Consider the following 25,567-nt stretch of genomic DNA (forward strand, 5'->3'; position numbering starts at 1 on the left):
CGTCTCAGGTGTAACTTGGGAATATCCGGGTTTCCTCACTAATGACATTCGAGTCCAAAAAGTTGTTCTTTTCAACTCCATCACCATTTGTGGTCTTCCGTCAGCAGTACCTCCCTTGTGTACACTGTATGATATTGCATCTTTTCCATTAAAATCTGTGAATGCTACTTTATGAAACCTCTGAAAACAATATGCAGATATCATTCAGAGTGAGGCGCTGATCTTCGCACACGGTTCAGTTTGCTCGAGCTTTGTGATTGTCTCGTCTGAAATTGGTGGCCTCCCACTCCTTTGTTTGTCCAGAATTTCACTATGACTCACTGTGACTCTGCACGTCACTTGTGAACGCATTTGAGATCCGTGACTAACTGTCCGCACACTTGTGTCAAGTAATTATGAATTTTGATCGGTTCAGCAGTTTTGCATTCAGATACAGAATACCTGTGCAAACTTAGCACTCGGCAGTCGTGTGCCGAGCTGAGACCGAATGTGGGCGTCTGGAAGCGGAGGAAGCACCGATCACGACATTGTGGCCGACAGCTGCACGAACAGCTTCTCTGTGTCACCGGCACTCGGGACTTTTCTTTTGGGATTACTTTTATAGATAACCTTACACTCCCTGTGTTTTATTCCTGCAACCTTCGGAATTTCAAAGAGTAAGTCCTACGGTCATTATTGCCTCGCATGTTCGTACATTCCTCCAAAACACAAACCGATCTTCCCTGAAGTCGGCCTCCAATAGTTTTCCATTCTTCTGTAATTTCTGACAGTATTTTCTGGCCTGAGCTATTGAACTTATAGTTTTGTTATATTTGCAGCTGTCAGCACTTGAATTTTTTGGAATTTTAATAATTATATTATTCTTGCAATGTGAGGGTGTACTACCAGTTCGTATATGTTTCTCACCTCAGGGGAATATTTTTGTGATGGCTGACTCTTCCAAGGATCTCAATAATTCTGAAGGAATGTCGTCTAGTCCAGGGGCTTCATTTTAGTTTAGCTCTTCCATCACTCAGTCAAATTCTTCTGACAGTGTCATCTCTCCCATCTCATCTTCACTTAACGTATTCTTCACTTCGTATAATACTATCTTCAAGTTTATTTCCTGTGCACAGCCCTTGTATGTACTACTTTCAACTTTTCCCTCTTGGTATAAGTAATGGCATAGTACTGGCTTGTCATTTGAGCCCTTGATATTCATACGGTAGTTCCTCTTTCCTCTGCAGGTCTCTAACTTTTCTGTAGGCCACATCTGTGCTTCCCCTAGTCAAGCGAGCTTCTACAGCCTGGCATTACTCCTTGTCATTCCTATTTTGCATTTTTTTGTCAATCTCATTTTTCAGACATCTGTATTCCTTTTTGACTGGTTTCTTGTGCTATTTTTATTTTATTTTATTTTATTTCATTTATTAAATTTTATAGCCTCTGTGTTAAAATGGATTTATACTAGGTCAAGTATTTTTGCCTACTTATACCTCTGTGTCGTTCACTGTCTCCTCTCAGAGCTACCCATTCCTTTCTTCTTATTTGTGTCAGTGATTGCCTAGTGTTCCCTTTGAAGCTCTCAGCATTCTCCAGTTCTTCCAGTATCTCCAGGCTCCATCTTCTTAACTTTCTTCTTCGTTCAGTTTTAATTTGCAGTTCATAACCAATGGATTCAAGTCGGAAACATCTGGCCCTGGAAATGTTTTGCATTTAAAAATCTGGTTTTGAAATATCTGCCACATGTTTAAAGTTGGTGCTGGGCATAAAATGTCTGAAATTTTTAAGTTGGTGGTAGACATAAAAAATAATCTGAAATTGTATTAACTGCTTTCTCTGAAAATTATTTTGAGTCATGAGTTCAGCAATTGAGAGTTTCATATCAAGTAAATCACTAAGAGACAGATGCCCTACGATACATTGAATAAGTCAGGACATTCATTGTTGGAGAAGCAAAGAAAAAACCATGCCAGATTTAAAAGAATGCAAAAACCTCCCATGTTTGTGATGTCTTACAGAAGCTCTAAATTTAGCACAGCCTTCACTGGGAGATTCATTTAATAGTTTCCACAGCAAACCTATCTCAAAATCTGGCAAAAAATCCAAAGATATTCTGATCGTATGCAAAGTACATCAGGAGCAAGACACAAACAGTACATTCAATGCATGATAGCAGAGCTACTGTTGAGTCTGTTACTAACACAGAATACCCGAGCGTGTTTTCTCAAATTCTTGCGCTAAAGAAAACGCACTAAATATCCCAAAATTTTCAGTCAAGAACAAATGTCATTATTAGAAATGTACAAGTAGATAAGTCTCGGTGTAGTGAAGTAATTTAGGTCACTTAATAAAGTCAAGTCTTCTAAACCAGAGTGTACACCAGTTAGGTTCCATTTGGAATTTTTGGCAATCGTACACAACAAAGGTCCATATCTAATGACTGGATATTCGCACAGTTCACACCAATATACAAGTAAGTAAATAGTAGTAATCTGCTGTATTATAGACCTACCGTATTATCCCAATTACAAGACTAAGTTTTCTTCCCAGGTGTGTCATTTGAAAAACAGGGTCCTCTTATATTTGCAGAATAAACCATTGCTGCTGAGGTCAACATTCTTCCATTGTTTGAGCGATTGGTCTAGGGATCGTGTTACATTTACGGATGGATCCATGGCTGTTGAGGTGACATACAGATTTATTTTTGAAACATTCGGAAGGGTAGCATTCCGCAAACGAAGTTCCCAATATGTTGATGCGATCAATACAGTATCGACCTCGCTCGAACTAACACGTGCCATTTTACTTGCGCAGTGTTAGTGGAAGGAATATGTAAGAAACTATGAACTATCCACTGCAACAATCTATTGTTCTGCTTGAAATTTGATGATTTTGTGAAACATGGGAGGAAATAGAATTAAATTCTGTCATAGTTCTTGTACACCTACAGGTACTGCATACAAACATTTATGTTGCTTTTTAAGGAAAGATAACATTCAAAGCTGAAAATGTTGTTCTTCAAAAAGCATTATTTGATTCTGAACCTGAGAAATTACTTAATATTATACTAAAAATAGTTTACATTTCTGCAGGAAATGGTTAAAAGTCTAGGTAGGGGCCAGTGGTGTACTTACATGTTTTGTGCAGCAATGTTTTCAATGCTTACTGTAAGGTATGATGGAAACGAAAGGAATGTGTGCTAGCTGCTGGTGCAACACAGTCTGTGAGAGAGCAGAGGGTAAACAAAATATTTGGAAGCAAGAAGTGTTCTAACATCCTCACTTCAGTTTTGAAGTGAAATCTGCTATGTATTTGGAACAGAAAAAGCTGTGTTCTCCATTTCCATGGAAACCATAGTCTCAAAAATCACAAATATTCGGAAGTAACAGCCAAGTATTTATGAAGATATAAAATTCCCCACTGTGCTGTTGCAATAATATTTAAAGATAGTGATACCTCATATGACAGGATTAGTACGCAAAAGAGGCAGTGGAGATGAAAATGAATGTACTGATAAAACATTTCTTTTTGTTTATTTTATTTCTCTTTGTATTTTCCAAATGTAGACAATCATTAAATCGCATAAGTCTAGAATGGATACAGAATTAACTTTTAGGCCAATAACTTACATCAATAAAACAGTTTGTAACTTTGGTCAGTCAGAGTATATTAAAAATAAATTTTACTCGAGGAGCCTGTTAAAGAAAAGGGAGTCGTCTTATACTCAGAGTAGTCTTACACTTGGGTAAATACTGTACATCATTAACATCGATTTGCAGTAGGGTTTTGGAGCGTATATTGTGTTCGAACATTACGAATTAACTCGATCAAAACAATTTATTGACAAATGGTCAGCATGGAGTCAAAAAATATTATCCTCGTGAAACACAGCTGACTTTTTTGTCACGGGAAGTCACGAGTGCTATTGAAATGTCGAGTGGCTAGGGCCTCCCTCCAGGTAGACTGGTCACCTGGTGCATTTTTTTTATTATTATTTATTTTTATTTAGTTGACATCACTTGCATGACAATGGTGATGAAGTGGTGATGAAGGCAACAGAACACCGAGTCCCCGAGCAAAGAAAAATCGACCCAGCCAGGAATCAAACCCGGACCCCTCACACGGTATTCTGCCGTGCTAACCACCCGGCTACGGAGGGGGACGTGAGTGCTGTGACCAGGGGATCTTTAGTTGCTTCCATATTTCTAGATTTCCAGAAGGCCATTCCTGAAAGGTTTCTTCTGATCAAATCGCATGCATGTCAAGTATAATCCAGTTCTAGAAATTGATTTGTGATTTCTTTTCAGATAGGTCACAGATAGTAGCAACTGTTGGGAAGTCCTCGAGTGAAACAGAACTGACATCTGGCTTTCTGCAAGGGTGTGTTGTAGGTGCTCTAAACTTTGTTGGAAGTCATTAATTGCTCTCCACTGGGTGAATATAGCTGGGTAATTTGCACTGTGTTTTGAGAAAAATCTAATTTTTCACTTCCCTCAATGTTTATGATGTCATACCTCCTGAAGTACGTGTTCTACAATAATATAATTATGTAGGTAAAGAAGGAATAAATTAAAACATCATGTCTGTTGTTGAAATTTGACTCCACAAACAGCGAAAATGTAGGACATTTCCTACATTTGTTTTCATCAATTTGCAGGGCATGTGAGCAAGAAAAAATTTAATAAGTATTTGAAATGATGTGTAAAGTTTGTCGGAAGTCGCTAAGCGCTCTCATCCTCAAATACTGGACAAATAAAGTGCCGGTATTTGTGGGCCGGCAGTTACACTGCCTTGAGGCAAACGCACATTTTCTAACTTTAATACTTCTTAAGTTTTTAAATTTTATCAACAATTACATGAAATATTGAAAGTCAAATATTTGTTGCTCCTATGCTGCAGTTGGTACTGGGTTCTGGGATAGAATTTTAATAACATACGAGGTGGAATCCAAAATTTTCGGGACTGGTGCTGCCATCTGGAAAGTAGAAGTAGTAGATCTTTACACCGCTAGGTGGCGAGAGCTGCATATCTGATGGAGTCAGTGTGCGGTGTGGCATTCAGCTGGGAGGACGTGTTGCGTGTCCACAGTGATTTCCGTAATATGCCGTGTTTGGCGTGTGGAGATTTTACGGTGGATCCGCGAACAGAACGGCGTGTGTGTATAAAATTCTGTGCGAATCTCGGGAAAGGTGCTACAGAGACCCTTGCAGTGATTCGACAAGTGTTTGGGGGATGACCCAGTGTAGTGGTTTATTAAAAAAAGAACAGAGAGAAGAAAAGAAAAAGAAAAAGGTTGAAAATGTGGGAAGAAATCGTAAGTGAAAATGTTTTTTTTTTAAAAAAAAAAATCGTTAATGACCGTGAAAAAAGGGAAAGAAAGAAAGAAATGCAGATCGGACTTCGTATTACAGAAAAGCTATTGTTGGGGTGGTCCTAAAGCTATTGTTGGGGTGGTCCTTGTGGCGTTTTTGAGCAAAAGTTAAACCAATTTCCACTACAAAAAGTATTGAAAAAGAACAGAGAATAACAAAATGTAACTGACAGGGCGAAGTGACGTAGATAAGAGTTCATCCTTTACCAGGTAAACTTGTCTTCTTTTGTGCGGCATTCAGGTCTTCAAAATCTCTTTCATTTCTGCGTGAAAAGTCTGCTCCGAAATCTTGCAATCGTCCAGGAATCACTAATTTATACCAATTAAAATCATCTTGATACTGTATGCAATTTAATTTACTTTGCTACTTCCATCCTCCGAATTTCTTAACAACTTCCACAATATGTCTACACATTAAAATCAGATCAAGACTAGCTAATAAGTTTTTTTTTACATCTTCATCAGATCACGTCTGCCTTCAGCTTTGGCTATCAAGAGACAATTAAGAAACAAATAGAAAACAAAAAAAGAGTTACAATTTTAGTAGTTTCTCTGCCGTCGAACGCTCATACCGCTGCGACGGGATATTTTTTATCTGAGGGAACGAGTGTAGCGTGGCGAAATTCAAAGTCCCGCTACACCAGAGACAAAGGAACAATTGCCCCAGTGGATGAGCCCGGGCTCTCCAAGACAGGTGAAGAGCACGATCATCATTTTCTTTGATACCGAGGGAATTGTGCACAAAGAATTCTTCCCACTCGACCAAACAGTGAATTCCATGTACTACTGTGACGTTTCACGACGGCTCCGTGAAAACGTGCGGCGATGATGGCCTAAACTTTGGCGTAAAGGGAACTGGCTGCCGCATCACGACAACACGCCCTGTCACACGTCCTTGCTCACCAGGACCTTTTTGGCAAAAATCAGCATGGCGGTTGTGCTCCACCCACTGTACTCACCAGATTTGGCACCTTACAATTTTGAAACTCAAGTCGAAAGGCCGTCAGTTCGACACTCTAGAGGGGATTCCGTAAGCGTCACTGGCGGTGATAAACACCCTCAAAGAGCAGGACTTATAGAAGACGTTTGACCAGAGGCAGAAGCGATGGGACCAGTGTGTACATACGGATGGGAACTACTTCGAGGGTGACGGTGACCGTCAGTCCAAAGCTAAGGTTTTCAACAGATGGCAGCACCAGTCCCGAAAATTTTGGATAGGACCTCGTAGATCTCAGCAGCCCTCTTAAGAATCTTTTAAGTGCTTAGGTTTGTCAGAGCAGACCGTGTTTTAGTGTCCTGTGCACATCTGGTCTGCAGTATTCGGTTCACATTTACACCTCCCAACCACAATGCAGTTTTTGCACAGTCTCGAATTGGCAGTCCGAGAGTGCACAGTATTTCCTGACCGTGGCCAAGTAAGTAAATTTGCTTGTGAGATAATTATTCTGTCTGGTAGTGTTACTTTGGCAGTTATAAAAGGAAAAAGATCAACAGGAGAAGATGGGTAAAAGAGTGGTTTCTAAAACAAGTAACTTTTCTCGAATAAGAAGTGATGCTGCAATGAGAAAATCAGTAAATGCTTATCAGATACTTGTAGTAACATTGAGGTGCACAGCAAATCGCATAAACAGTGCTTTTCTGAAATCTTCTGCTATAGGATCACCTTCATCGGTGAGCCTCGTAATTTTGGAAACACGTCGTGCCAGTTATGAAACACTTCATCAGGTCCACACATCCAGTCCGTATCGATTCGAGTGCCGTCAGACTTCACACGAGTCAAAAACGAACAGTACTGCAGACAAAATTTTCATTCCCACGCAACAATTATGCTGTGCAGACACTGTCTGTCAAGACGAGTTGGTGCAAATATCTAAGTGTGTAAAGGGCATTATAGTTTTTTGTGGATAATGCTTTTGTTTACTGTCTAGTAGTCATTAGAAGACCAGAATGATCTGTAAAATGATTTAGACAAGATATCTGTGTGGACTGAAAAGTGATAGTTCACTCCAAACAAGAATTGGAGGTCCTTCAAATGAGTAACACACAAAAAGTCACAGGGAATGCGAACCGAAGACTGCATTGGCAGGAAACTTAGAAGGTGCAAGACATCTACTAAATAAGAGTGCTTACAGTACTCTTTTTAATCCTCCTCTGGACTACAGCTGCACTCCAGGGGATCCCTACCAGATAGGATAGCTGGAGGACACGGAAAATGTTCAGAGGTAGGCAGCTCGTGTCGCAGAACCGCAAAATGGGAGACAGATTTGATACGCTAGTCGGATCGGCAGTCATTAAAATGGAGGCATTTGTTGTTGCGGTGATCTTTTCACAAAATTTCAATCGCCAACTTTCTCCTTCAAATACAAAAATAATTGTGTCAGTGCCCACTAACACAGGGAGAAATGACTCTCGTAATAAAGTAAGAGAAATCGGAGCTGGCACGGAAGAATTTTAGAGTAGAGCGAGAGAGAAATAGTCTGAAAGTGTTGTACAAACCCTCTGGCAATCACTTAATTGTGAATTCCAGAGTAGATATGTAGGTGAGGGCTGAGGTTCACGTTCTGTCCAGGCGTCCTGACTTAGGTTTCCTGTGATTTCCCTAAATCCCATCAGATACGAGCTGGGGTGGTTCTTTGAACAAGGCCACGGTGAACCACTCGTCCCCTCCTCAGTGAATAAGTACGGCTGTACATTCGACTTCCACCACTACCACCACCGCCACGTGGTGACGTTTGCAGCACAACATCTGGTATTGCTCGTGTGTCCACAGGTCAGACGAAGAGAGTCCCGACGTGCTATACCTCACAGCAGACGGCACCGCCAGCTCCGAGGACACGAACCCGCGGCCCGGGCGGCGGGAACCGGACCGGGCCGCTCCAGTAGCCGCCGACTCCACCGGCCGGAGCAGACCCGACGTGGAGCCAGCCAGAGTGGCTGCTCCGACGAGACACACGAGTGGCGCACTGCAGTACAGTGCCACCACTCACGCGAGGAGCTCCGCGCTCGGCCTGACACTGACCGACTACCTCGACTCCTTCCGCAGTTTGGACCCCAACGCTGTGTACAAGGCATGTCTGCAGAGGAATTGTGACCGGCTGGCTTTTCCTTCTTTTACAGATTTGACTGTCCCATCATTTTTCTGAATTAGGGAATGTACAGAGAGGCTAAATTACCCACCGACCCCTTTACTCACTAAAAGCGACAGCGTCACTGCTACGTTAGATGCAGTACGTAAGATGTCAAATATTAGGGTTAGTCATAAAGCTTTAATTATCGCCCCAATAAAATTGAGCCGGTGCCACAAAATGTGCCGGTAGCGTGAGTCCTCCCCTACATTCCTGTATTTTGGCTGCTCGGGAGACATTCCTACTCAAAAATTGTTCGTATTCGTTCCAGAAAAACCTGCCGCACTACGATTTTTTATCCCCGGAGAGAGTAAGAAGTCACTGGGAACCACGTCAGGAGAATACGGGAAGTGAAGCAAAATTCAACAGTCCGAGGGGATCGGTGTCCCGTGACACTCAGTCTCGACGCCCTCCGATTTTGGTACAGGCTTCTGTGACGGTTTGCCCCTAACGAGCATAATCTGGTAAACCCACACATTCCCGCAGCTCTCTTCTGCTCTTCGGCTTCGGGGTCACATTAGTACACTCTATACTCGTCCACAGAGATCGGGTACTCGTCCACACAAATTGGGCGGCTAAACGACTCGTCGGGATCTACCCGTCACGGCTGAAACATTTCCACCTTCGACACTGTTCGGTGGGCTTTTCGAGCGTGTGCGAGGTGGTCATCTCTGTCACATTCGAAACGTCGTGTGAGATGTTTGAAAAGTGATCTCGGAGCGATTTCCACGCTCCCCACTATCACCCGAGTTGTGACAGGACGGTCTTCGGGCACTGGGGCCTCTACTTCTGTTCCAGTTTCCAGGTCTAGGTGGCCACGCGGTCTGCCACTCGGTCTCCGGCCGTTCGGACTCTGACCGCCGTGGAAGTGTCTGCGCTACCTGACCACAGTGTCGTATTGCCGTACTCTCCCACCGACTGCTGCAGCGTAGTTTCCCTTCAAATGCAGAGAACAAATTGCTGCAGGATGCTCCACTTTATCAGTGGTCCGTGCCATTTTGTTTCAGTTTCACTAGTGACGCTCTACGGTACTGTAGTGCGGGAATGTCGCTTCGAACAAATAAAAACATTGACTACGCAACTTCATAATTAAAACTTGATGACTATCCCTAGTAAATAATTGTTAGTTTATTTTAGTGGCTTTTGTTTTTGTTCTCATGCCATAAAAATACCTGGTAATGAGCAAAAATATTGCAGCATGTTAAGTGAAAATGACATAAATAATGAGAGTGGTAGCAGTACAAAACAAACAATTTCCTCTCATCCCAAATACAAATTCTGTTGTACACGTATGATGGAGCAGACACTGCACTGTTGTTGATACAGCAGCTGCAAATATCAAATTTCAAAGGAAAGACCGCCACCAGCCACAATTGGGCGTCGAAATTATTTCACGGCGAATGTAGAAAATGTGTGCCAGACGGGGACTCGAACGCAGATCTTCCACATAAATGCGAACGTTTGCCTTTACTATCCGCGGTCACAATTCCCGCCCATTCCAAATTCTCAACTTGTCACACGCTAGTAGCGTCTTCTGTCCATTCGGTGAGTCCTGTATTCCCGTGAAAGGCTCGGATCTTGTTGTGCATCTGCACTGTCACACATGCAGATATACTCTATATGTATATATGTGGGTGTCACATTCAGCAGGAGATCAGGGTTCGAGTACTGGTCCGGCAAAAATTTTCATCTTTCAGCATCAAATTATTTTGATGCCCAATTGTGGCTAACATCGGACTTTCCTTCATAATTTGATATTCGTGGCTGCTGTACCAATGACAATGTGGTGACTGTTCTGTCAGACATGTCCAACAGAAAACACACACACACACACACACACACACACACACACACACACACACACACAGAGAGAGAGAGAGAGAGAGAGAGAGAGAGAGAGAGAGAGAGAAAGAGAGAGAGAGGGAGGGAGATGTGTGTGTGAGTAGTAGTAGTAGTAATATATCTCTCAGAGTTGGAGAGGACTCAGTGTGAGCTTTAGGCCAGTAATTAGATGACAAACAAACACGTACACACTCACACATATGTGACTCACACACACGTGACTGCAGTCTCAGGCAAATGAGGCCACATTTGCTCGCAGTGTGGCCTCAGTTCCTGAGACTGCAGTCACGTGTGTGAGTTGCATTTGTGTGTGTGTGTATGTGTGTGTTTGTCGTCTAATTTTGACGGAGGCCTTACTGGTGAAAGCTATACTTGTGAATTTATGTTTGATTTACAGAGCTGAAATGTTGCAGTTTATTCAGATGATGTTTCAGAACACCACAATTACAGAAGAAAGTTAACATTTCCTCTGTGTACGGTAGATTTCCTAACAGGTAGCATTACACAGTGCAACAGGAGATTTTGCATTATTAACACGATTCTCTACTAATATTTTTTGGTGCAGAAACAGTGCACTTTCTTATAGCGTTCCTCATTGTCTTTCTAACTGGCACGCATGCTAGATAATGCAGTGAAACAGAGAAGATCATTAACAGTTGACTAGCAACCTGACTTTCCAGATCTCTCTTCTACATCTGGGCATTACTTCTGAATTGTTTATTGTGAGATTCAGTCCTGGACTTCCAGTATACAGACACTAATACCATAATATTTTGGTCATCCACCTTGTACAGAATTATACCTTCTTCTGATATTTCGGCTGATAACCATACAGCCATCTTTGAGGTGAGTCGATGACTGAATGAAAACTGCTGGATGCAAATGTACTTCAGAGTAAATGCGTGTGCCTCAGAGATATGATAATTGGCATAGGAGTGTCAGTCGTAGGTAATGCTTTATGCCTCAAAGAATAAAACATTTGCAAGTGCAGAGTCAGCAAATCCACAGTGCTTACTAATATGTAATTAGTTATTAAAATAGAAGGTGTGTGTTGGAATGCCAGACAACGACGACTCAAAACAATAATTCTTCTGAGAATACAGACACGAAATGATTGGTTTCTGTGCACTGATTTTAGTGACGCACCTACCTTCTGCAGCTCAACAAATGTGCAGTGGCTGAACATTGTGTTTCCAGTGGCCATTTTCAAAGATGAAGGAAATTGGATATACTGGCCACAGCCTTATCATGTTGGGGTTAAGTGGTCAGTGAAGCTGTGAAAATATAATTAGCAGGCAAACTGCTCAATCGAGGCAAGGGTGTGCGGCTTGATAAATAGTGGAAATCACTCATCTGATATCTTTTCCCTCAGAAGAATTGTTATGAGTCTTCGGTATCTGCCATTGCGACACGTGCCCTTTATTTAAATTATTAACTGTGCAATTCATAATCACTGTGAATGTGCTGACTCAGCACTTGCAAAATTTTCCTCTTAAAGTAACTCATAAAGTTTTGTCTGTGACTGATGCTCTTGTACCGATTGCCTCATCTGTGACACACGTGGACTTGCTCCACAATATATTTGTGTCAAATGGTTTGAATTCAGTCACCGATTAATTTCAAAGATGGCTGTATACTTATCAGCTGAAATATCAGAAGATGAAATAATTTCGTACTGAAAGCAAGCATGAGAAATGATTTTTTTTTTTTTTTGGGGGAGGGGGGGGGGGGGGGTCAAGACCCCCCCCCCACTTCGAGTTCTGTATGTTCTACTAATGAAACAGTGAAGAAAATTCTGTTTCGTTGTCCTCTGAACTGTGTATCATTCTGTTTGTGGATCCTTCACTACTTTCACTGGTGTTCGGTGTAGACCACATTGTTGCAGGCTTGTGGCCACGAAAGAATATGTTCACATTCATCCCAAACACGTTGTTTTGATGATCCACCCTTGTGTACACACACACACACACACACACACACACACACACACATCTAACAGCTGCCAAGTATATACAACATGCTGTACCTAGTGGTTATAAATAAGGCTGCAATTATTGTATGGCAGTGAAAGTTGATATATATGTTAATGCGTTAATGTGGAACTGATTTACTCTAGGAAGAAATTAGTTCCAATTTTGACCACCAGATGCAAATCTGGTGCCGTTTGTATGACAGTATGACATCGACACTCTCATTTGATGAGCCATAACGTGAGTGAACAGTACTGTGAGCTGCTAGTGAAACTGTTTTATGTGAACGACAGCAATTACACTGTTGCGTGGAGAAGGTGTCACTGACTGGAAGGTCTGAGGAGTGGCTCGATGTCGTTACAGTAAACAGTTTAAATAAGATGATAATGAAATTTGAAAACACGGGTGAGTTTGGTGTTGCACCTAGAAGGCAGAGGTGGCCTATCCCGGTGGAAGTTATTGATGAGGTTGCTCGCGCTGTAAGTGAAAATTCAGCACGTGCCCCGGATAGTGTTAATGCTCGTTCAGCGTCCCAAGAGGTCCATCCGGGGTGAACAGTACGGAAAGTTTTGTGGTCTATTTTACACTGCTACCTGTACGAGATGCAGATGATGCAGCATCTGAAACATCACAATCGGCAACAGCATTCTGAATCGGCTCTTCGATTTCTGGCACAGATCGAAGTTGACGACATGTGGCCGGGCAGTACTCTGTAGAGTGACGAGACACATTTTACACGACAGGGTGTTGTAAATATGCAGAACTGACGAATCTGGGGTACTGTTATACCGTGTGTTGTGCACGAGGAGCCATTTCACTCGGTGTAAGTGCCTGTGTGGTGTGGATCTGCAAACTCCTTTATCCTCGGTCTGCTCTTCGTTGTAGAGAACTACCCAGAGGGAAATCGGCTGTACCACAACATCGGCATCTTTTCGAGACCTCCTCGTACGGCACCCGATTCGTGCTTTTTAAGTGTGAACTGTGTGGAAACCACTGGATTCGTGTCGCTCCCCCAGTGAAAGATCTGTTTAATGCATCCTTCCACAAATGTGTTTTCTGCAGAGGTTTTTCAGATGTGTGGCCTGCAAGATGTCTGGGTCTTAATGCGTGTGACATTTTACACTGGCGATACCTAAAAGAACGTGTATGCCGAGGACATGTTCAGTCTCTACCTGATTTAAAGGTCAGTATACAGTAACACACTGCTCAGGTTCCTCCAGAACTGCTGCGAGCAACTGTCGGTCACACTGTTTTATGCCCGCAGCGTCTCGTCGACGTCTCCAGTAAGTGGCGGTTAATAATGAAATCGACATTACACCTTTCTCGTTTGTTCGAACATTTCTGCCTGTGTGCCATTCCTGATCCATCATATACGGAATCATTTCTATACATCTTTCTTGCTTTCACACCGCCAGATTTGCACGTGGTTGCAAAAATTTGAACCCCCCCCCCCCCTTTTTTTTTACAGCATAAATCAGTTCCAAATTAAAGCAAACGTATCTGTCGAGTTTCTCTACCGCACAATAATTACAGCCCAAACTTGTCCTCCACGAGTAGCTGACTTTAATTATAACCACCCAGTACAATCACAGATTTAGTGTATGAGGTACTTCAATTGTATGTTAATAACAACAGTACTAGTAAAATATGAAATATGTGGAAAATTGTAGGGATTGTTTTTGGTGCAGTGTTTGTTTATGTTCATGATACTTTGGTTTAGAAACATTATTAGTGTTACTAATTTCCATAGTGACTGCACAATCACATGAAGGGGAATGGGCATATAAAGTCAGTAGTGCGGAATGTGAATGGCCGAGTGAAATTTATAGGAGATGTTTGGGGAAGTGTAGCACGCTTGTACACTGACGTCACAGAAGTCACAGGATAGCGGTGTGCACACGTATAGATGGCGGCGGTATCGCGTACACGAGGTATAAAATGGCAGTGCATTGGCAGAGCTGTCATTAATACTCCGGTGATTCACGCGAAAAGGCTTCCGACGTGATTACGCTCACAATACAGGAATTGAAAATGTAATGGTAGTGGGAGCTAGACGCGTGGGATATTCCGTGTCTGAAAAAGGATTCCGATATTCTAAGATCCGCGGTGTCAAGATTGTACTGATAACACCAAATTGCAGACGTTACCTCTCACCACAGACGACACAGTGGCCGACGGTCTCCTCTCGACGACCGAGAGCAGCGGCATTTGCGTTGACTTGTCACTGCTGACGGGCGAGCGACACTACGTGAAGTAATCGCAGAAATCGGTGTGGGACGTATGACGAACGTATCCGTTAGGACGGTGCAGTGAAATTTGGCATTACTGGGCTACAGTAGCAGACGACCAGCGCGAGTGCGTCTGCTGATGGCACGACGTCGCCTACAGTGCCTCTCCCGGGCTCGTGACCGTACGAGTGGAACCTTAGACGGTTGGAAAAGCGTAGTCCTGTCAGACGAGTCGCAGTTTCAGTTGTTATTAGCCGATAGTACGGTCGGTGTGCAGCACAGACCTCTCGAAGCCTCGGACCCGAGTTGTGAGCGGTGCACTGAGCAAGCTGGCAGTGCCTCCACAGTGGTGTGGGCCGAGTCTACACGGAATGCACCGGGTCCTTCGGTCCGACCTAACTCTACCACCGACGGGAAGTCGTTACGTTCGACTTCTTCGAGACCGTTCGTAGCTGTCCACCGATTTCACGTTTCCGAGCGACGACAGAATTTTTACGGACGTCAGTGCGCCACGTCGCCGGGCCGCAGTCGTCTGCGTTCGATTGGAAGAACCTTCTGGACGATTCTAGCGAACGGTTTGGCCACCCAGATTGCCCACCGTCAATCCCGTCGAACATTTGTACGACGTAATTGAGAGGTCAGTTCGTGCACGACATTCTACACTGGCAACACGTTTGCAATTACGGGTGGCTACAGTGGTAGAAGGCTCAGTATTTCTGTAGGGCACTTCCGACGACTTGCGGATTCTGTGCCACGTCGAGTTGCTGCAGTGTGTGGGCAAAAGGAGGTCCGACATGGTATTAGGAGGTGCCTCGTCACTTTTGTCACCTCAGTGTAATGGAGCTTACGTACAGAATACTCGTCCGATCCGTTCGCTAGTCTTCCGACAGTGTTTGCGTTCCCCACCAGGTCAGATAAAGAAGCGTAGGTGCAGTAGTTTTTCTCTCACTCACTTTGAGGGAGGAACAGAAAAGAGAATGACTACCGATGGCACAGAGTACCCTCCACGATGAACTGTGCGATGGCTTCCAGAATGTTTACATTGATGTTATTGTAGAACCTCATCTCAGCTGCCACCTGTTTGTATACGTTGAAGATACTTCCTACACTGGTTACCTACATTATAAGAATATTTTTACTTCTGTTCAGTAATGCGCGTGCTCCCCTCGCGGCTCGGCAATACGAATTGATTCTCGAAGGTGACAGTGTGGCGTGCACGTGCTTGTGCCTCGTCACTAAATTGTATCCCGACCTGTGAGTCTACTTCTATCTGTTTCTGTGCGACGAGTGTAATAAAATTATTGTGGCACTGTCAGTTAGTTCACCATTCAAGTTTTCAGTTGGCAACTTTAACAGCTTCTAAGAGAATGAATTTAGTTCAAATGAAAAATTTTCTGTGTTTGGTCACAGTACGCAGTTTGCTCGCTGTGAGAATACAGGGTGAACTGAACGAGGAGTGTACGTGAAGAATGGTGGTTAAGTATGTATGAGTGTGAACCTAATGTTGTGGAATCAAAGATTGGTATTTGTATTGAAAAAGTAATATCTTTACTCTGGTCTGTGAGTGTAGTCAAGTTGGTGACCACAGACTTAAAGTAAAGGAAATTTAGAATACTATCTTTCTTACTACACACTCTAACACTGCACGGCAGTGTCGTGCGGACTTCACTTAGAGACATTTCCTCAGTAATAATAAAGAAACTGTGTAATATTTTTGTGAGTGTAATTAATCACCAAATTTTATACAGCCCCTTTAACACGGCAGGTTTAGGCTCGGGGGGCTGTACTACGGTCGTGTAAGATACCGAATGAGGTCGGGCCTCAGCAGCCACCTTTACAGCAGTGCCGACCTCAGCAAACAGTCGTGCTGTAGCCGTCGCGGAATTCTGTGTGTAATCTGCTTTACAGTGTGTTATTCATTGCCCATTGTTTCTTTTCTCATTTTGAAGTGAGTGGGGAGAATAATCCTGATACGTTGAGGGGTTTGAGTACGGCTGTCATAATACTGGAAAAGATTTATGGCCCTCAGGACCGCACGTGGGTTCTGCTTTTGCAGGAGCACGGAATGCGGACGTAAGCTGCCAGCCCTGTGAGAAGAAGGTCGGACTCCACTCCCCACCCGTCAGATTGCCGCAGTTCTCGTCTGCTTACACACACTGCCGACTTGCCACGATATAGTCTCCACACTGTACCGTGCGAACATTAGGCTGTTAATAAATTCATTACATCCATTGTAAATTGACCACTTACGTAGCTGCACCAGAGTTATAAATATGACAGTGTAATGGCGTAGTGAATCGGTTAGCATATTACAGTGACGCGTGGAAGGTTGTAGGTTTGAAGGTCATCAAATGCAGTGAATTTTTTTATTAATGTAAAGCTAGTCTAAAGACTTTAATTATTGTTTTTGTTCACTTACTTGCTTTAAATGTAATTTTTTTATTTCTAATACAGGGTTGGGCAAATGAAAGTGACCCACAGAACAGAGTTCCAGGGTAGAAAGGAACACAGCAGAGGAAAGGAAACCTCACTGTAGCAGATGTTGCGAGTGCACTTTGCACTTTTGGGCTCTGGTCAGCAAGCTGCTGAAGGTGGATTTAAGCTGGACTGCTGGAATTGCTGAAGTCTCATCCGAAATGTTCTGCTGCAGTTCTTGAAGACAGTGAGGGTTGTTGCCATACGACTTAAGACGTCATGGCTCCCAACACAAAGTAATCGCACACTGACAGATCGTGACGTGGGTGGCGAGCTGGGGCCGTGACCAGACTGACCTCTACTAATGACCCCATCAGGCGTGAAGCTCGTGTAAATGTGTTTCACTGTAGGTCTTTTCCTCATCCATTAATGCTGTCACAAACGGTTTCAAAATGTCGGCAATGCAACACGCCGAAGCCGGCATCCGATGAAGGAGGTGGGACCGGTAATGCGGTGTGCAGACACCGCACACCGGACCTCAATCCTCCGACTGTGCGATGGTGTTTTGTGGAAGTTATGCAGATTCTTTGCTGCCCGGAACCTGTCATTCTGTGAGTTGACGTAACCGCTCAGCTGAAACCGGCCTTAATCGGACACAAAAAACGGAGGCTTGTCCGGGCCATTCATTGTTATCTCAGTGAACAGCCACTCACAAATCTGGAGGCACTGCGTAACATCTGCCGGTTTTGATGCACGAACAGCAGACACTCGGTAGGGATGTTCAGGTGGAGTATTCGTCTGCACGATCGATGGGCGAGAGGCGTCGTGGTGATTTCTGATGAAGTGCGGCCACATTGTCTCGTGTGTGGGCACGTTTTGGAATGTTTTTTGACTAGTTCAAAACAGATCCTGTCTGACACCATTTTTGGACTATAGTTAATACTCCAATAAATCGTATTAAGTTAAAAAAAGTGACTGCATAAACTGCCAGTATCAGTAAACTGACTTTTTCATGCTTTCTTGTTAGAAGACCATCAGTTCAATGTAGATACTCAAGGTTTGTTTCATATGTATGGAGGAACTGAAGAATGGAACAGTGGCTCAGCATTAACTTTTGTACTCTACACTGTATTTCAGAAACGTACATGTTTTTCAATACAGTCTTCCTGTCTGTTTTTCTTTGTGACTTTTCTGTTTGTAAATATGGAATAGATATCTTACAGAACACTTCATCGTTTAATTAGTGAACCTAGACTCGATGTTTGGAACAAAATTCAGCAGGTTAATAGTTTAGAGCAGGCAGTCCGGAGACACATACGATTCAGTCAGTTCTCAGAAGTTTTTCTCAGGTTACGTACATTGTGTGTCATCCCAAAAGAGATAGAGATTCGTGAAGGTTACCGAAGTGAACGAGGGACGGGCCAAAGCGTGACGGCACTGCCTCAGCATTACGGATCGTCTGCAGTACGGATCAGGGGACACCGAGAGGGCGGCACAGTAACAGTCGGTCTACTGCTTTGCAGGTCGAGTTCGTCGCACCGATGCCGGCGCGGCTGACGTTCACCAGAGTGGAGGCACCTGCGCTGCCTCCCCCGCCCCTGCTCTTCCCGTACGGCATCCCCGAGGACCCCCTGCAGAGGCACCGTGGCTCCCGTCAGCCCGACGCGACTGACCTGTCGCGCCCCGTGGCCTCAGGCGGAGAGATGCGGCCGGGCGACCAACAGCCCACGAGTGCCACGGGCGACCCGCCCCCGACCCGGAGACCTCAGTGCGGGACAGACACGTGGCCCCACGGGCCGAACCACTGCGTACCTCTGCCTTCGGTGCCGCCACCTGTCGTGAAATATGTCAAGGACGCGCAGACTAGCACGGTCAGGTGAGTTCCTGTTCTGACGTACTTTTCTGTGGCCGTGGGATTATTTTACCTCGATAATTTGATTTGCCGTGTCCCTTCAAAGTTTTAAATTCACTTGCCTCAGAAATTAATTTTTGAACTTATACACTTTTCATAGTCAACACAATATCATGACATACTGTCAAGGAAAAAGATACTGTTGGGGGTGGGGGTTATATATTTCTATATTTTTTGAGTAGAAGAACTTTTTAATATAACTATTCAGAAAAACACACCATTGGGATTGTGTATTTCATTATTATTACCATAAAAAAGCTTCGCAATATAATACTCTTTTAAAGTGGATGAAAATTTATAAAATAATTTTGGTGTGACATGCAAAAGTAACCCAAAGTGTATTATATAGATTTTTGAATCCATAGTCTACAGGGCTGGAGAGATGATCAGTGAGGCTGGCCATAAGAAGGAAAGATTTCAAAGCAGGCTGGGTACGCTTATGCTTCGCTATCTGAAGAGAATCGTAAAGCGAGACAAAAGGTGTGGGGCTAAGTTGGATGTCTCTAGAGAAGTGAGGGCCTCGCATTAATTTGTGATGTCTGAAGTTATGTACCTTCAGTTGGCAAAATATTTAATACTGCAAATGGATATGTATAAAAGTAAAAGTACACAAAACTATTCTAACCTTCAAAACAGTGATGGTCACTCTGAAAGAAATGTACGACATCTTTTTTTCAAAACTCAGGTAATTTGCTCTACACCTTTGTTATTGCCAGTGATCGCAGGAACATTACTTCTGCTCGTATTCGAGTTCAATTTGACTCATTTCAGAGAGTCGTGCCGTCGTAGCGTTCCGTCAAGACAGCTAATGTACTCACTGTTTGCCTGAAGTGACGTGCATTACAGAATTCCATGTTGTGAGGTTACGGAAGAGGCAAGCATCTACAGGAGAACGAAGGAGGCCTACGGGGACGGTGCTGCCGATCGCAGCACAATTAGCCGTCTGGTGAGCAGACTATCTGGTGAAAATGGCGAGCACACTCCTTACAGTGTGCAGCGTATTCACAGTCTGATTATGACTGACAAATGCGTAATAGTGAATGAACTGCCAATGTGAGTCAGAGTAGGAGAAGCGAGTGTGTGCAGAATATCTAGACAGTTGGAGTCGAAACAGATTTGTGCCAGGCGAGTTCTGAGAATGTTGATGTATCCCCACAAAGAAAAGCAGTATACAGTGTGCAGGAAGCTTCTACAACTGTGCGAGAATTCTGGAGACGATTTTCTGGAAATAACTGTGATGAGAGATGAGATACAGTCCCATCACTTTGAACTGGGGACGAATCTGCAGTCGATAGAATGGCATTTTGCAAATTCGCCAAAGAAGGAGAAATTCAGAAACGTGCACCTTAAGCAGGAAAAGTAGCGGCTGCTTTGTTTTTTTGATTTTGGATAAATTTTGCTCGCAGACATCGTGCCACTCGAAATGACTGTCAGTTCTGATGTGTACATAAAACCCTTTAAAAAGTTCGCACTGGAACGTGTCACATTTGACATCGGTGAATGTGTGATTGTGCTCGGCCGTGTGTCATTGAGAAAATCACCACCAAGATCACAGAGCTTAGGTGGTCTATATTGAGACCCCATCCTACGGCCTCAATTTGTCACTGTTCTACTGCCCCCACTTTGGTATACTGAAGGAATACTTCATAGAAAGAGATTTAAAAATGACAACTCGTGTGTGAAGGCTGCTCCACTCTGGCCCGAATGTGCCAGTCCCGACTTAAACCTGCACATATAGAGGTGTCAGTTCTGTTGTAGCGTAAAGCAGCTGATAGGGATGGGGATTATGTGGAAAAGTGATGTATTTTTTAAAAAAGTTATTGGTTTCTTTTGTGGTAAATGTAAATGTCGTGTGACTAGGGCCTCCCGTCAGGTAAACTGTTTGCCGGGTGCAACTCTTTCAACTTGACGCCACTTCGGCGACTTGAACATTGGTGGGGATGAAATGATGATGATAAGGACAACACGACACTCAGTCCCTGAGCAGAGAAAATCTCCGACCCGTCTGGGAATCGAACCCGGGCCCTTAGGATTGACGTTCTGTCGCGCTGACCACTCGGCTATCGGGGGAGGACTTGTTTTGGAGTGACCCTCAGAATAATTCCTTCATTAAGGGAGGAGAAAGAATTAGGTTGAGGAAAATTAAAAAGAAGGGCAGCTCACTCAAATCGCTGGAGGATGGGTCGCCTTTTGTGAGGATGAGGGTAGGCCAATAATTAATTCTCACTTCAATTTTCCTTTTAATGTATTTAATTTGTGATTAGTTTTGTGTATTTATACTTAAAAAGATGTAAATAATGTTTGTTAACACTAGAGACAGATTTGATTCTTTATTCTGTCCCTCACAAGACTTCAGTATGTCAATATAGCCCGTAGGGAATCGATATAGCCTGTAGAGAATGTGCAGTTGTGAAGAACGCTAAATTTCCAGATAATTTGATGCTAAATCACAGTAAGACTAAGTTTTTACGGTTTCTAACTTACAATTCAACAAGAGTCGATATTTTGATCAGACAGAATAGGCATATTATAAGCGAGACGGAACAGTTCAAGTTCCTAGGCGTTCGGATAGATAGTAAGCTGTTGTGGAAAGCCCATGTCCAGGATCTTGTTTAGAAGCTAAATGCTGCTTTATTTACCATTAGAACAGTATCTGAAATAAATGACACTTCAACACGAAAAGTAGTCTACTTCGCATATTTTCATACGCTTATGTCGTATGGTATTATTTTTTGGGGTAATTCTTCTGATTCGAAAAGGGTATTTTTGGCTCAAAAACGGGCTGTTCGAGCTATATGTGGTGTAAGTTCGAGAACGTCTTGTCGACCCCTATTCAAAAATCTGGGAATTCTGACATTGGCCTCACAGTATATATTTTCTTTAATGTCATTTGTTGTTAGCAATATTAGCCTATTCCCAAGGGTTAGCAGCTTTCACTCAGTTAATACTAGGCAGAAATCAAATCTGCATGTGGAATGCACTTCCTTGACTCTTGTGCAGAAAGGAGTGCAGTGTTCTGCTGCATCCATTTTCAATAAGCTACCACAAGAACTCAAAAATCTTAGCAGTAGCCCAAACTCTTTTAAGTCTAAACTGATGAGTTTCCTCATGGCTCACTCCTTCTATTTTGTCGAGGAGCTCCTGGAAGAGCTAAAAAATTAAGCAAATTCCAGTGTTCATTGTTGATTTTCTTCATTTAAACTTACGACTTGTCACCTGAATATGTTTTTTTATATTTCATTTTATCTGTTTCTAATATCGTGTTATAATTTCATGTATTGACTCGTTCCATGACCATGGAGACTTCTCCTTAATTTGGTCCCACGGAACAATAAATAAATAAATAAATAAATTGTCACAGTGTGTAAATATCTGAGCTCAGATACCAAATGCTAGAGGCGCCAACTCTAGACTACCGTTCCAGTGCTAGGGGTCTGCATCGAGTAGGAGTGATAGCAGGTGTGGTACGAATTTGGGGGCACCCTGCAGGAATTTTAACAGGTCATCACAGCAGACACAAAAGTGTAGCCCCTACACTCCGAGAATATAATGAGAATGTTGGAAGAGAGACTGCGTTTTCACCACTAAACCCTACCGAATAAACTCTGAGAACTCTAACTCGAGCAAAACTGTGCAAAAATTCAGCTGCAACCATCTTATATCTCGTGTAGAGACCACGAAAATAAAATGTGAAAGACTGGTGCACGACAGGGTCATTTTTTCACCATCGAGCAGGCGAACGAAATAGGACAGAAAACTGCAGACGTCGTACGGTGGCTCACAGAGTGTATACGTACTTGTAGATATAGATTGGGGTAAGTACATTACTGAAAAATATCTTGCAAACAGGTAGTTTCTCTACAGTGGCCATGATTTGTTAAAGGATTTCAATACAACACTCTTTTTCTAATATGCTCATGATTAAATGCCTCAGAAAGAACAGCACTGTACAGGGATCGTAAGCTATGTCGAATGCTATATGTTAACTTACCCAGTGGTATCTCAGTGCTGTGGGAGAAGAGACATTACAGCCGACTGCAGACGATTAGGAAAATATTGTCAGCTCACACATCATATCTGTGCCCATTTGTGTGTGCTGATTGACACACAGTTTACTGTAGACATAGGGAATATTTCTAGAATAACTTTTGTGAATAACAGTTCAAACTGAAAGCGGTACTCCGATGTTCTGTGGTGTCTATAATTACTCGGCAGTGAGCTGTATACGAGAGACGGACATCAGGAATCAGAGTGGCTGCATCGTAATGTCACATGCCGAGTATTTTCCGTTTGCCCGTCACCTTTACGAGGCCGATAACAGCGTCGGTGTCCGCAACCGTAAAGCTGTAACTGCCGGGCTTGAAGAAAGTTCGAAAGCAGTTACGTACCTGCACTGGTCTCTAGTGCTAGGCACAGAATTCAGGCTATCGCCGTGGCAGCAGCCTCGGTACACGGTACTCGGTACAGATTGTGTAAGTGTTACGGTCACTAACGTTTCACGGGGATACATCGACAAGTAACTGGCACTCTTCTTTTATATCGTGAAATGCTAAAGTGACAGTCAAAATTCCATCTAATGTCAATTTTCTTCAGCAAAGCTTTCTATTCGTGCCTGTGATTGCTCTAAAAAGAGGCACATTTTTTCGCTGACAGTCTTAAAAACCTGAGAACTTGCGGGAAATGTAATTGGCGTATTTGTGTCGACTGTTAAAATGAGAGACGAATAGTGGAACTGAGCTAAATAACAAAAGGAAAATGAAACATTGCCCAAACACAGGACTGTAAAGAAATCCTATTAGTTGTAGAAAACAAATTGTGTTAAAGCACGAGCTATAATGCAGAAGACAGGTACCGAGACAAACAAACAAATCTGCTGTTAAGAGACATATTCCCATTGAAACACTTTTTGTGAACCTGACGAGCACAATACCAATGTGTAGCCATTCACACCAAACAGTTACCTACATTTTACAGTCGAATGACGGGAACCCCACTAACTGTGCCATAACATCACCGAAATATGTACTGATAAAAAGAGAAAAACAAAAAATTGCATTTTGCTCGAGATAGAATCCTCGAAATATGTTGAATTCCAGTTTGGTGCTTTTGTCAAATCTTCCTGTACACCAGTTGACTACTGTGACGGGTTGCAGACGGAACTGCTCTCTCATTCTACGAAATGACTGACGGCGCTGTGCCACAGAAAAGTGTGTTGCAAATTTTATGAATTAACTTTTTTTGTTATTTATAAAACACATTAAACTATTCACTTTTAGTTACAGATTTTCATTTTTGATCACATAGTATCTTACTTGAGAAAATTCCAGCTCGCAATTGCTCCGATACAACTCTGTACCAGAACTGACGCTCTCGACACGTGTGAACTGGCATGAAGTGCTGGGGGTGGGTCGTGAGTCGTGTTCAGATAGCTCAATCGGCAGAGCACTTGTTCACGGATGGCAGAGTCCCGGTGTGACATACACTGTTAATCTACCGTAAAGTTTCAAATTGGTGCACACTCCACTGCAGAGTGAAAATTCGTTGTGTAAAAAACTTGACTTTTATTGTAAGCTTTTTATTAGATTGTTACAATAATTTGATTTTATGGAAATTAGTTATATAAACTGAAATAATTTTTTAGAATATTAAAATTACACAATGTGATGTAACACATATATAAAAATTCACTATGTTGTCAATTTGAGTGTTACAGAATTAAGTGTACAAGCAGGGTTGCCACAAGATTTGGAAATCAGGGAATATCCGGGAATATCAAACATGTCAGGGAAATATAACGGAAATTAAAAAAAATCGTTTTTGTCTCAGTAGATGAAATAGTTCGTTTACTGAGATGCCACGCATCATCGCTGACTGGGTGCTGCTGAGTATGTGGGCCACTTCCCTGCTCCCACATTCTTACTGCTGCTCCCCTTTTCTACCTCTCCCATCAGCTTGCAATCAGTGCTGCCACCACTTCTTGCCACTAGCCTAGCAGCTGCCGACGAGAGGCAGGGAGACGTGAGGAGTGGTCTGTTTGGATCCGATACTCAGAGACTGCTGACACAGCGGCCGGAGGTAGCGGCCGTGTGTGCGTGAGATGTTCCCGAGTGATTGTGTAAATGTTTGTGTGCTCTCATTTTCGGACAAAGGGTGTGACCAAAACTTTTGTCGTGGTAGTGTGACTGTCTTTTTTATGTGCCCGTGTGCGGCTCAGCGATCATCTTTACAGGGATTTGCCACGTATCCTCCTCATTCTCAGATTATTCTTGTAAGTTATCTGCTGCAAGGATCGATCGTCGCAGTCTCATTTCGTTAACGCGGTGTCTGTGACACGTGGATAGCTGGCCACACAAGCAGACTTCCGTGACGGACCAAAACTGCAGGCTCCCCAGGGGCTAGGCATTCGGTTGCCACGTACGGGCTCGGCGACCCTGGGTTCCCGATCTGAGGATCGGTGAGCACCGTCAGTCCGCTGTTATCAGAAGCTCCGAGCACGCTTGACTGACCACTGCACGGTGCGGCGGTGGAATATCCCGTATTTCGGAGAACGGGGGCCGCGGATTCACCACCTGGTCCGCGAGGAAGGTACGTGCCTCTGTAAAGAACCCCTCGACCTCGAGGTGTGCTACGTGCTGATGAGGTGAATGGCTGTTGAGGTGAAACAGTCTCTAGCAGGCAACCTCTGGGGCACGTGCCACCTCCCTGTCACTGAAGGCTCACTC

This window comes from Schistocerca piceifrons, chromosome 10, assembly GCF_021461385.2.
Source record: "Schistocerca piceifrons isolate TAMUIC-IGC-003096 chromosome 10, iqSchPice1.1, whole genome shotgun sequence".
Lineage (NCBI taxonomy): Eukaryota > Metazoa > Arthropoda > Insecta > Orthoptera > Acrididae > Schistocerca > Schistocerca piceifrons.